The following is a 13,662-nucleotide window of genomic DNA, read 5'->3' as shown; positions in this document are numbered from 1 at the left end:
AATTAAAGATGCTAATTAATATTACATGAGAAAAATGGATACTCTACTTGCAGAAGCGAAGCTACTCTATTTTGCACATTTCATCAAATCAATAACCTACTTGCATGTATCATTGATCTACTTTACAATTTCTTGAAAATCATAAATCTAACTTGTAACATGCTTGTGAATTAAAAACACTAATTACACTATGTTTTGTAGTGATAAAAAGAAGAGGTTGGAGTGATCTAACAGCTTCTCTAGATTATCAAATCACAAGTTGGGGGTCATTATTCATCTAAACCAAGCCAAGTTGAAGTGGGGAGAAAAATAGGTAGAGTAAAATAGTTCTACAGACTGGCTACAGGTGCTTCTACAAGAGGTTTTTATTGCTACAGGAGGTTTTGTACTGCTACAGGAGACCTTGTAATGCTACAGGGGGGGTTTCTGAGAGTCCTTTGAGGTTGGAGATGGTGCCTTGAGGGCAGGAAGAGATGGATTAAGCTAGGATGGAGTGAATAAAGTTTTGTGAAACCTCCTATCCAAGCCTAGGAGCTCTCGAAGGTTTGTCTTGCACTAAGATGGATGCCCACAGTGTCTCTAATTGCCTAAACAAAATGATTGTAGAAACAGAGTTTGAGAGAAGTGTGAGAGGTAAAGGGAGAAGATGGAAAATTCCAAGTGAATATGAAATATGTGGCCACTATTGCAAGTCAACACAACCCTGCAACTAGCCCACTACATGCATTAAATGATCAATAACATAGTGACATAAATTTTAATGGAAAATATGAGTTGAATTTGACTACAACCTTATTCTATTTCACAATTCTACTATAATCACTGAACTAACTCCTAGGCTGTAGAAAGTAAATATGGAAAATGATAACTAACATCTACCTATTTCCAATAAATCAAAAAAAAAAATGGACTGACATTGTGAATCTTTCCCACCACTTTTCCCAAAAGAGAGGTGATAAGGAAGCCTGTAATCACAAGTTTTTATAGCTTAACATCTACTGCAACAAAAGAAATACATGAAATGCTTGGAAACAAGAATAACACAGAAATACAGAAGAGAGACTAAAGCCTCTAGGTTGGGCCCAAAGCCAACGGTTTCATCCCTCTAGGCCTAGCTCAGATGTAGCTCAATAACAAAATTATCATTAGCAGAAAATAGTAGTCTCATACATCACATGAAAGTTAACAATAACAAGGTCAAGCCTTGGGCTCAATAGCTACTCCTAGTCGAATCCAAAATTTAAATCCTAACAATCCTTTCAGCTCATTTATTTATACAAAAGGGTAGTTGATAGCAGCTCCCTTGAAAATAGGAGTGATTCCCTCCTTGATCTCGAAAATTGTGGATCTTGTCCTCCTTGAGCTTCTCATGCACTTGGAGTTACTCGGTTGTCAGTGAATTCGAGCTTGTGAGTGAGGATTTGGTGATCTCAAGCCGAGTTAAAGATTTAAGGAGGTGGAAAAACCCATCTAGATTCCCTCTTGGTTGTCTCCATGGCAAGCCCCTGCTAAGTAAATTCTTCTTTTTCCTGCAATTTAATCACATTCAGCCACATACTATGACAAAAAACTTTTATTCTTCTTACTAAGCATATTATAACCAAAAATGTGAATTAATGTGAGAAAAGGATAGTTTTAAGGCTGGAGGATTGCATAATGAACTTCAAGATATACCTATTGATGGGACTCATCAAATAAAATCTTGCATTTTCCTTTATGGTTTCCCACTCCCTTTGTTCCTCTACTTGATCTCTTCTCTCATGTCTTCCCAATAACAAGGGGGACTGAGTTTTAGCCCTATCCAATTGATTTTCAACCTTTGAATTTTTATTTTGTAGAATGGGTCCTTTCCAGGGCATTCCTCTCACCTTTTAGGGGAGTGATATTCCATAATTTGCAGACTATGGGGTATTGCATGCCATGTTATTTGGAAATCCTACAAGCTCCCATTCCCCAACAACCTAATGGTATCTTCTAAATGGAGGATGTCTTGTTCTTGTGTTTCTATGTAGCGAGAGCCCAGTTGGGGATCGACAGAGATGATGTTGTAGTTACTGATGATAGCCTTGGGTCTTATTAACTCTAATATGATGCATAGGGGATCACTTACTTCTTTGGCCATAACTTTCATTACTTCCTCGACCCTTATTTCTTCATGGATCATCCAAGAGTCTAGTGCCATCAATTGTACATCCCCCAATCTTGAGTTGGGATCCCAAAATTTCATTTCTGTGAGGATAATGTTGTGCATATAAAATTCAACCAATTTGGTTCTATCCTCAATGCTCACATGTTGGCATAAGTCAATGAACCTCTTATAATCTTGAAATGGTAGATAGACATGTTACACAGTAATTTGTCACCGTTTGTCACCGTCCCTGTTACCCCTCTCCTGCACACTGGAGGACTCATTCCGGGACCTGTGAGAAGTGACATGACCTGAAACCACTTGCATCATATTCCTCTAAGTATGAGCTTCATATGCCCTGAAGACATCTCCTGCAGAATACCCATGAAAACAGCTCTTTTTGCATTAGCACGGGTCCACAGTGTACTACCCGCGCCAATGAGGGAAATCCTCTAAAGAGGGCGCGCCATTGGCGCTCTGTCTCAGAGTCGCACTCGCGCCAACCGAATTGAGTAAAGTTTTTAACAAACAAGCTTCCGAAGGTTCTCCTTAACCCATTCACCAACTGAACCTATGTTGAGCTAGGATGGTTTGGCTTCGAATCTCCATAGAAGGGAAGTGGTTTGCCACCTTTCATGGAAGTTTCTAAGTGATAAAGCCAATCCCATGAATAATGTGGTTGATCCTATCTCTTTCCTCTCTATCTATAAAAGCTTGTCTCTATGCCTTGAGCAAGCTAGTTCCAGCATAGTGATAGAGAATACCAGGAGTTCAAGAGTTTGAAGCTGCAAGAGCCTTCTTTGCACCCATAAGGCCAAATCTAAGTGAGGAGATTCTTGTCACCCAAGAGAGAGAGGCTTGTTTCCCATCCCAACAAGCTTTGCAAGACTTGTGTAGCTGACTACCCAACCAAAGGAGGATTTGACGTCAGAACAATGGTTGTATTCTTCTTTGTTATTTATCAATAATAGATGACTATCATTATGGTTCCACTCTCATTGTCCTTTGTAATGATTAATGTTGAGTTATATCTTTTCTGACTGATATATAATTGCATCTATTGGATTTTACACTTGTATTTGTGTTGTTCGTTGCATGTGCAGGTGTCCAATCACGGAGATCGTGGGGATCGTGACCGGCCGAGGCAAAGGAACGAGGGCGACGTCTCTTCTACGAATATTAGCGTTGGAATCCAAGTAGGTTCTCATCATCCACTTTTGATTTGCAATTAGGAACTTGCGTGATAGCATTGTTTGATTGTTGCTAGACCCGGTCTGGGCTAGTAGGGATCGTCTCTGTCCGCAGAGAGGATTTACCTCCACAACAGACATATTGTGCCAATGTTTTGATTTGGAATTGTAGCCATTTTTCCTTGAGGAAAATGGCATAGGATTTGGATGGTTGCCTACACTGGATGGCCTCCATGGACAAACTTTCCATGGTGGAAAGTTGTGCCTCCTTTTCTTGTAGTTTCTCTCTCAACCTCTTATTTTCTAACTACAGTTTCTCCTTCATGATTGATTCCTTTAGCCTCAGGTCAGCCAATTTCTTACCTAATTGCTGCACCCATTCCTCCATGAGGCCCACATCCTCTACTTTCTTATATTTTCCAATTTGCATCCACGAATGAGTTTTGCCTCTCTCTTTTTCTAACTTAAATAGGAGTGGAATTGCAAAATTTGTAGGTATAATTCTCTCTCCTTCAATAAATTTTTAACTGGATCCAAGATCAGGTTGTGGAGTGGGCTCTTGGAGTCCTTATGTACCTTATCCCTCCTCTTAAGTTGTTGGTGTCCCTTCCTGTAGCACTTTTTCTTCATCCTATAGCTACTTTGTTCTTTCCTGTAACAGTTTTGTTCCTTCCTGTAGTAGCTATGTTTCTCCTATAGCTTCTTTATTTGTGCTTTAACTTGCTTGTCTATGATTGCACTAGTAGTTGGCCTTCTCATGGGTGTCAAAGTTTGTTTTCCCTTGGCCTTAGGAGAGGTGGATTTCTCAATTTTCCTTTTTACTCATCCCAATTCTTCTTCTCAGTGGCTAACTGATTCATCAATTGTGATTGGGATTGTTGAGGGAGGTCAAGGCTTCCCTTGTTTGATTATGGTGTTATTTCTTCTTTTAAAGTATAAGGGACCTTGCTTGGGTTGCCTTCTCTTGGGTTTGATAGGTGTGTTAAGGGCTACTAGAGTAGCATCCACCTCTTGTTTTTTTCCCCTTTGAGAGGCTTATTTGCTACCTTTGTTTTCCTTTCTTTTGAGGTCTAGAGGGCTCTCCAAGGGTCTCTTCTGCTACTTTTTGTTCCCCTCCTCCTTCTTTCTCCTCTTCTTTAGCTTCTCCTTCAACCTCCTCTACCTTCTCTTTAGCCTCTTCCTCTTGTTCTTCAGCCTCTCCTTCTTCCTCCTTCTTACCTCCAACACTAGATTTTGTGGTCTCTTCATGTTGTGTCAGGGTTTGGGCTTGTGTCTCAATGAAGGCCTCCCTATCCATGTCCACAAAGTTAATCCACAACACAGGGCTCTTGAGGTGGCTTAAGGCATCCATAACAATGAGCCTTATGAGGCCATGATGGGAAATGTACTAGTGCTTCCCTTCCCTCACCCTCTAGCTCATTTTGATTATGGACTAAAGGAGGAAATGTGGAACACTGAGCCTGCTTGGAATGGAAATTTTGTTTGGAACCTTAGCTCATAGAGTAGCCTAAATTGATAGGCATATACAACACTCAACCTCCCTTCACAAGATATGTACTTGAGGATGTTATAGGCCACTTCATCCCAAGGGTAAAGAGGGATCTCTCTTCTTTGATCTAAATCTTTGTGGGGAGGGGGAGGAGATTGTTGGAAATACTGAGAAGGGGGGTGAATCAGTATTTCTTTTCTAATTGTTACTTTACTAGTTAAGATCACTTAGATAAACACAAAATGAACAGTAAGAATAAATAATTTTATTAATCAATGACGAGGACTCCAATCCTCTTCTTTACAATAAATCAAGTAAAATAATTATTAGGGCTCCAACCCTAGATGAAGACACCAATCTCCAATCCACCAGGCTCCAACCTGTACTTTTCCAAGCACCAACTTGGACTTCATGAGGCTCCAACCTCTAGGGCTCCAACCTTATCTTCCCAAGGAACCAGTCTTGTCTCTATGAGGCTCCAACCTCTATGGATCCAACCCTCTCTCAGGTATAGGCTCCAACCTCTATGGATCCAACCCTCTCTCAGGTATAGGCTCCAACCTTATCTTCTTAAGGACTCCTATCCTCTAGGGCTCCAACCCTATGCTTCAATTCTTCAATATGAGTTTAATGGTTCTTCAAGGCTTCCAATGTTTTCTGCAACAAGCCCTGACAATATCTTCACCTTCAACAATGCCCTCAATTGATCTTCAAAGCACTTACCTCATCAATGACAACTTTCTCTTCTTAGAAGGTGTCTCCACAACTCTTCAAGTTACCCAAAAGAAATTATTCAAGATCACATCATGAGGGCTTCAACAATGTATCATGTTCACCAAGGATCTCCACAAATCTTCAATATGTTGCTTCACAAAGTTCTCCAATGCTTCAGTTATCTAGCATGCTTTAAGGAACTACCAACCACTATCCTCAATAGATCTACCCTCAAAAATTCAAGGTATATTAAAAAATCCTTTGGTAATGCCTCTCTTCAAGATGTATATAGCCCAAACTCTCCTCAAATGATACTCCAAGTACTACTCAAAAATATTCCCAAGGCAACTCCAAATACACTTCAAAATGTACTGCTTTAAGGTATCTTCAAGGCAATGTTTAATGGTCTTCTCTTCTAGATTGTTATATTAATATTTCCTTAAAATGATGTCAATGATGTGTTACACAATACAGGCCTCAAAGTGCCACAACTAGTTAATAGATCAAACCCCCATAAGACTAAATCTGAGCTTTCACAATTTTGCTTACCATTGTCCTGAAGTTCGTAATTTATCACAGGTGTAAGGTGTAGCGCTGAGCATTCAATGAGGTTTGAAGTTTGCACCAAGCATGATCCTTCTAGAAGGTAGTTGTCAGAGGTGTAGCTTCTCTGAGCCTCTTTAGTAATACTGAGATACCATAGTCAACAATTCTGAGATAAGTCTAAGCTCTTGTGTGATATGAATCACAATGCTAGGCTATTAATTTGAGCTTCTACAATTGACTTGTCCACATGTCTAGCCTCCCACAGATGAATAATCCAAATGTTGGTTAAGAGATGAGCTCCAGTAGGTCACTAATCAGTGCTCCATAGATCCAAGTCACAGGTCGAAGTGTTTTCCTCCACAAATTGTTGTAGCACTGTTACACAGTAATTTGTCATTGACCTCATCTTATTCCCTCTGTTGTGTCATACATCAGATAAACATGTCCATATCTTCCCACTCATGCAAGAAGATTAAGCAAGTGCTCTCTAATGCTAAAGATTGACCCTGTTTGCCTAAGTTTCTACATCATCGCTAGTAAACCTTTAAAATCTACGATGGTTCCCTGTCATGAACTGTATCATTGCGACGCCGTCGCAGGTGTACACATGTTTATTGTGACGGTCAAATTATAGGGCTCGGCGCAAGTCTTCTAGATTCTTATTGCGACGATTGGTCTGAACGCATTGCTCCCTTTCGATGTCATCGCTAAGACCTAGTTCATGACCTGTGACGATCCCGATTAGGCGAATTAGTTCAAATAGTCGGCCTTCTGGGTGATTTTAGAGCTAGTTTTTGGGTCAGATTGGTTCACCTTTCCTCCTTTGGGATGGTAGTTCCACCTTTAATGAAACCTCCTTTGAGGATAAACTCCCTCTCCCTCATTTCATGGAGGCTCCTCCTCCTATAAAAGCACTCACCATTGATATGATGGGCTAGTTCCTAGTTACTGGTTGCTAGTTGGATTGAAGCAAATTAGACAACTTTGGTGTGAGTTTGACAAGTGTGGAATTGCTGATAGTTTGGTAAGAGGTTGTGGAGTGCCTTAGCCTTGCATTAGATTTTGTGAATGAGATAGAGATATCATCTATTTGGGAGACTCATTCTTGAGAGTGAATGCTTGAAGAAACATACCGGCTGGATCCTCTGAGAAGGCTTGCAACGTCAAGACTTGGTTGTAAGCTTTGCTCTTGATTCATTTTAATACAATCAATGATGATTTCCTATATCTTGTGCACAATTTACTTGATAGCTTATGATTTCTTGACTTTATAAGTAAATAGATCATTGTTGTTCTCGGTTATGTGTTCTGTTGTTCTCTTGTGTTGTTTCAAGTTGATTGCTCATTAAGGAGAAGGAAATGGAAGTTGGAGCGGCACAACGAAAGCTTCATCAAACACCGGTTTTGAGGTAGGCCTCCAACGATGACTATTTAAGGAAATCAATTGTTGTTTTGTTTTTGCTGTGACTAGACCCACTCTAGAGCTAAAGGGGTTGCCTCTGTCCGCAGAGGTAACACTTTCCTACTTCACAAGAACATATCCAATCTCCTTCACATTGAGCCTTCACAAGTTTGTTAAATACAATCACCTATACATTTGCAATGATAATGATACAGGTCTGAAGTTACAACTTTGTAGAAGTTGAGGTGTATTTTTCTACAATAAGGTTGAGATTTGGTGTTTCTAGAGTTCTGCAATAAGACAAAGTTTGTTCTTGTAGTGTATTTTATACCAATCACACGTCCAATGTCTGCAATAAAGTATTATTCCACAAATTTGCAAAGAAGGTCTAGAACGCGAAATTTTTACAAGCTACAAGTAAAAAAAAAAATTATGTACTTCATCTTGCCGAACTAAACTGAGCTCTATACAAAAATTCTGAATCGATCTTGGAACTTCGTTGTTCCTCATTATATCTTTGTCCCTTTTTCTATGTGGATCGATGCTCCTCATTGTACCTATATTCCCTTTTTTTGTGCAGATTATTTTTTTCTCAACGAGTGGACTTTGAATTTCTATTAATAGAATTTGTAATGGATTCGAAAAGTCATGACGGATGATTAAGGATTCGACTGATGACTGAAGCTCACTTAGGTTAAATATTATAGCGATGTGTCTTGTGTTGGGTTGAGATTTTAATATCAAAATTTTTGGTAGTTTAGGAAATGCTCCGGTGATTTTTAATTATAATTAATGAGGAGTCAACTTGTAGGTTGAAGAGTTGACATAAGCATAGGAAACCATATAATAAAGTTTATAATGCGTAGGTAATGTAAATGTATGAAGTGGGTACTATTTATTTTTTATAATATAAAGTTAAATTGATAAATTAAGAGTCTTGAGATTTTTAAGATATTTTTTAGGGTTTTACGATTTAGGGTTGGATTTTTTAGATTTAGGAATCAAGGTTACGGATTTAGAGTTTGGCTAGGGCTTTTAGGGATGGATTCAATTATGGTTTCCAAGATAGGGACTCCAGGGTTTCTTTAGTAGGACAATTAGGGTTTTGAGATCATTAATAATGTTAGGGTTAAGAAATTCTAGATTAGGGCTTCCAAGCAATCAAGATTAGGACATTATTAAGGTTTTAGCTATCTTCAACAGTGCCATATTGACATCAATGACAACTTTGACCAACAATCTGAGTAATTTCCACACCTAGAAGCGAAAGAAGATACCCAAGAAGTAAACCAACCTAGAAAATAAATCAGAAAACTAATTTTTATTAGATCAGAATGATGATTGCAACTACATTATGTTGGAAAAAATGTGACTTGTTACTTATAACCTTTTTCAGTTACAATACCACAGGTAAATTCCATGGGTGGATAAATACCATGGGTGAATGAATACCATGGGTAGATGCCTCTTACAATACCATGGGTAAATACTATGAATGGTGTTATCTCTTAGAGGAAACCTGACTCTGGGAAAACCTATAAGGTAACCTCGAACCTCTTTGAGGTTGAAAGCTAGCCCTTCAACCTAGAGATGGATCTTGTTGGGACGAGAAAAAGGTATGTTTTCTCCTCGTCAATAGCCTAATTTAGCATTTGTCTTCATATGTTTATCTTCGTTTTATGGATCAAAATAGAGGAAACAACGGTTGAAGTTGGGTAAAAGCTATTAGTAGCACATTAGATAAATTTGTGCAAAGACGCGGATTGGACAATGGTTGTTCAATCGACAGAACAACAACAACCAGTAAAGGAAAAATACAACGTCTAGGGCAAGCAAGACAGCGGAAGACCGGGAAGACCAAAGCTATTTTATGATGAAATTAGATCGAGTATTGCAAAATCCTCAGGATCCCCTGATCTTGAGGATTCACTTTTATCTATTTACTTTTCTAAATATTATATAAGGCTGAAAGGCAAATTGAATAGCTAGTTTAGAAATTCACAGATTGTAACTATTATTTTGGACATATAATACTTTCATCTTGGTGATGTTGTAACTCTGTTACTTATTTTAATGAAGAATATTGTGTTTAATTCATAATCGTGTTCTGAGTATCTAATAGCGGGGACTTCTGGCGACTTTGGGCCCAGTCAAGAGAAGATCTACTGCTTCACCTGTGTTATAATAATTTATGTTTATTCTTCACTGTTTGTTATTGTTAAGATTCTGATTATTGCGAGGATTGACGATTCTGATTTAAATTTGTTGTTTATTCAAGATTCAAGACTTAGTCATGTGATTATATATGCGTGATGCTCTTTATTGAAATGGTTATGTTATATGTGTGATGCTCTTTCTCGAATTGGTTATGTTCATTTCAGATTGTTGTTCATTATAAGTAATGTTATCATAGATTTCAAAGCTAGAATTGATTGCTTTCCATGAGATGCTTATATTATCATTTTTTGTTCAATTATCATAGCCCTCTTTCATGTTAAATAAGTTAGTTTCAATTCCAGTTAAGATTTCCAAGTGTGATTCTTTCTATTTGTATTTAGATTCATTTTCTTTCAGAATAGATTAAGTAGAATTGCAAAGTGTGTTATGAATTCCTTTCAGAGTTGCTTGGATTGAATTTAAAGAGATAGTCATTAGCGATTGTAATTATTCTAGCATAATTGACCTCTGAATTCACTGCATATATAGTGCTGACACTCTTGAAATAAAAAGACTTTCCCTGGGTTGATAATGAATGTAGGTATTGAGATTGTTTGTAATAGGACATCTTAGTGCACCAACATTTTGGCGTCATTGTCGGGGAGAGTGTTTCAAAGTGATTTCCTTTTATCTTGCTATAAGAGAATTGGGTTTTAAAAATGAGAGGTAAGAACCTCATGACCAGCAAGTAAAGTGCTTTCTCATCAGCCCGCTTTTCAGCAAAAGCATAGAGGTTAAATAGAAATAGTTTTTTTATGAATGACTAGGAATAGAAAGATGGAAAAAGACCAGAACTCCCCGCTTAAATCCACAAAACCCAAGGGACCACTGAGCCTTGGGAGAAAAAATTTCATAGATGAAATCATGAGAAAAGCAGATTCGCGGGCATCACTAGGATTCTAGACTGTCAGTGGAAAAATCCCTACTGTAATCCCTCAGGAAGTAGGCTCACCATCTTCAGTCTATGCTAAGATTCATAGCCAAATTGGAGGATCTGAACAGAGCTTTCAAGTTACAGCAAATTTACATTCTGATCCTCTACAAGAGGGAAAATCTTGTAACTTAAGGGAAGGAGAGGGAGAAACCAATGGAACTGCTAAGGCAGGACCTCAACCATCTGAACAAGGATCTCATATGATCCCAGATCTAGGCAGTGCTGCAAAACCAACTCGGATTTCTAATCCTTCGCTTACTCAAATAACACCCCCTGAAATTCCTAAAGGATATTGGCACATTTTCGACCAAATGGCAAATCAACCACCTCAAGGTCAAACCTCAACATTGGAATACCCCATAGTCGACCAAGTGGCCAATGCCCCTATGAAAGTTATTCCCTTGCAGAGCATCCCAAATTTTCATGGGATGATCATGGAGGATCTCAATTCCTTCCTATTCAAGTTTGATGTCCTCTGTAGAGGATATGACTATACCACCGACCCTCAAAAACTAAAACTGTTCCCTTCTACTCTGAAAGGAGCAGCCTTGAGATGGTTCATGGGGTTGGGCAGACGTACTATTAACTCTTGGGATGACATGAAAACTTCCTTCCTCACAAGATACCAGGACTTTTGCAAGACTAGGGAATTAAAAGATGAAATCTTTAAGATGGCTGCAAAGGATAATGAAACTCTAGAAGAATATGTCAAACGGTTTCACTATAATTTGCAGAGATCTCCTCACACCACCTTACCAAAATAAGTCCTAAGAGCTATCTTAATTAAGGGAATGAAAGAAGAATGGATAGAAACTCTAAATTTAATGGGGAAAGGAGATATTTCTCAAGAAGATTATGATGAAATCATTTGCTTGTGTATCAGGTGTTTGCAAGGAAGCACACGCACAGGAGCAAGAAGCCGAGATCCTATGACCAGAGGAAGCAAACCACATAGTGGAGGTGTAACACAAATGGAAATCGGTAACCTCCTAGAAGATTTCAAGACAGACTTTTTAGGCACCCTCACAACGCAGCTGGACATCCTACAGGCTAAACAGAAACAAGCCTTAGCAGAACAGAACTTGGTTGTTTTCTGCCCACGCTGCCGGAAGAAGCACAGCCAACGGGAGTGTCCATTAGACATGGTTCAGACATGCGCTATCTACACCAAGGACCATGCCACTGAACAATGTCCATCACTTCCAGGGCTAAAAGTAGTTTTCAAGGAAGCAGAAGAAGAGACAGAGCCAGTATATTTAATGAACCAGCGTCGTCAGTGGCAGGCCAAACCTACAGGTATGTCACAAGACACATCCTAGTTATTTCCTTCTTCACCATTTAATTAGCAACAGAACCCTGGAGCAGCATGGCAAGGCCAGTCACCTTACTTGAATTGACAATCCCAGCCATTCATTATGACACCTTGGCCAACTTAGTCCTTTCTGGGTAATGGCTGGCCAAATTCTCCTTTTACTCATGTTTGGCAAGGTAATCCCTATCCATCCCAGTGGCCTGCCTCTACTTCTCAAAACCCAAACTGGTCTCTAAATTGGTAGCGACCTTTGGGGATATCCAATACACCTGTGGGAACATGTCCTCAACCTCATCCAACATTATTAGCCCCATATCCATTACAGCAAAATCCTCAGCCTCTTCTGCGTCCTCAATTTCCACCTCAACCGAATCTGAATCCCAATAATAGACCAGTTCAACGGGTGCAAATAGTCGAAAGCGCAGACTATGAGATTGAACAAAAAGAATGTAATTAATTTAGATTGAGTTCGGGATGTATCATTACCCCTAGGGAAAACAGATACCAGCCATAAATTTTATTGGAAACCCCACCTGTACCTATACCTTCAACTGTAATTGACACCACAATAAAACAAGAAGAAGATACAGAACAACATAAAGATCCTGAAAATCTCATAGTCACTTCTTCCCTATTCCTTGAAAGGCTAACAATACCCAAGCCAATTGTTTATCTAGATTTTGATCTTGTAGGGGAACTAAAAAATATTTGTATTAAAATTCCTCTCCTCCACGTCATCCAAGATATTCCTATTTATGCTAAAATGATTAAAGAGCTATGTGTAAAGAAGCCTATGACGAAAGCAAAAACTTCACCCACCATTCATGTAGTAGGGACCTTATCTGATTTACTCTTGGAAGGGGAAACTCCTGTAAAATATGAAGATTCTGGGAATCCCATTGTTATAGTTCAAATATACGGTTGCTCCTTTCCAAACACACTAGTTGATATGGGTGCAACGATTAACATCTTAACAGCAGAAACTTGTCAAACACTCGGTATTACAGCTCTGGAACCAACCACCACCCTGTTAGAACTTATTGATCATTCGATGGTAAGGCCAGAGGGAACTTTACAGGATATCACGGTTTCCATTTATTCATGGGAGTATCCCGTATATTTTCTTGTTATAAAACCAAAGATTTGATTGGATGGGCATCCTCTGATTCTGGTTCGACCTTGGCTAGCAACAATCGATGCTTACATAGGCTTTTGAGAGGAAAACATGACTATTGCTAAAGGGGATGCTATAAAAAATCTCGTTTTGTATCCTCCTACCAAGTCTTCCCATTGTAAAAATATGTAAAAAACCACCCGCATACCTGGAGGAAAGCATTCATTCACCACTAATTGTAGTAGAGGCACTTGAATTCAAGGATTAGACTGAAGATGATGTTATCAATAATTTTATCAATCAGCTAGCTAATTTGAACAATGTCAAATGTCAAATGTTAAAAGAAATTCTTGATAATGAAGCCTTGGAAGACCCTTTGAAAGATATTGATGATCAGCATATCTAGACAATTGATGTTCATAATAGCAAGCCTATTGAAATTGAACCAGGCAAAGTTTTAAACATTAATGATAGCCTGGATAGTGATCAACAGCAAAATCTCATTCAGGTCCTACAAAAATATAAAGGGGCTTTTGCCTAGGATTATCCTGATATGAAGGGTATAGACCCACAATTGTGTACACATCATATCTACACCGAAAAGGATGCTCATCCT

Source organism: Pinus tabuliformis, chromosome 2_2 (assembly GCF_031772625.1).
Source record: "Pinus tabuliformis cultivar Carrire ecotype Pingquan chromosome 2_2, CPIR1, whole genome shotgun sequence".
Lineage (NCBI taxonomy): Eukaryota > Viridiplantae > Streptophyta > Pinopsida > Pinales > Pinaceae > Pinus > Pinus tabuliformis.
The sequence above is the reverse complement of the archived record's forward strand: the minus strand, read 5'-3'. Positions refer to the sequence as shown.